Source organism: Phaethon lepturus, unplaced genomic scaffold (assembly GCF_000687285.1).
Source record: "Phaethon lepturus isolate BGI_N335 unplaced genomic scaffold, ASM68728v1 scaffold25641, whole genome shotgun sequence".
NCBI lineage: Eukaryota > Metazoa > Chordata > Aves > Phaethontiformes > Phaethontidae > Phaethon > Phaethon lepturus.
The window spans coordinates 1-366 of record NW_010519108.1 but is presented as its reverse complement, the minus strand read 5'-3'; positions in this window follow the sequence as shown (position 1 = coordinate 366).

Here is a 366-nt window from a genome sequence, read left to right as displayed (position 1 = left end):
CTGGCCCCATCCGCTCCCCTCCATCCCGCTGCTCCTCTCCAGGGAAAAGCCATCCCAAAGCCAGAGCTTTTGGCCAGTCTGGTGGAGCGGTGGGACCTCCCATCCCCGGGGACTCCAGCTTTTGGTGCTGGCTGTGGGTGACTCGCTCTGTCACGACCTGGCCGAGTCCCCGCTTGCTGTGTTGCTGCTCGGTGGTGGCTGGGGAGGGGGGATGAGGTTTGCATCCGTGCCACGTGCAGTGAGACCCCCCCTGCCCTGGGGAGCTGGAGCAGGCAGCAGACGTCCTGTTGCTGGAGGAGCATCTCCCTCTGGTGCTGCACGGTGGGGGGAAAGTGGAGGTGAGGGGCAGGGATCCCAGAGCGGGCC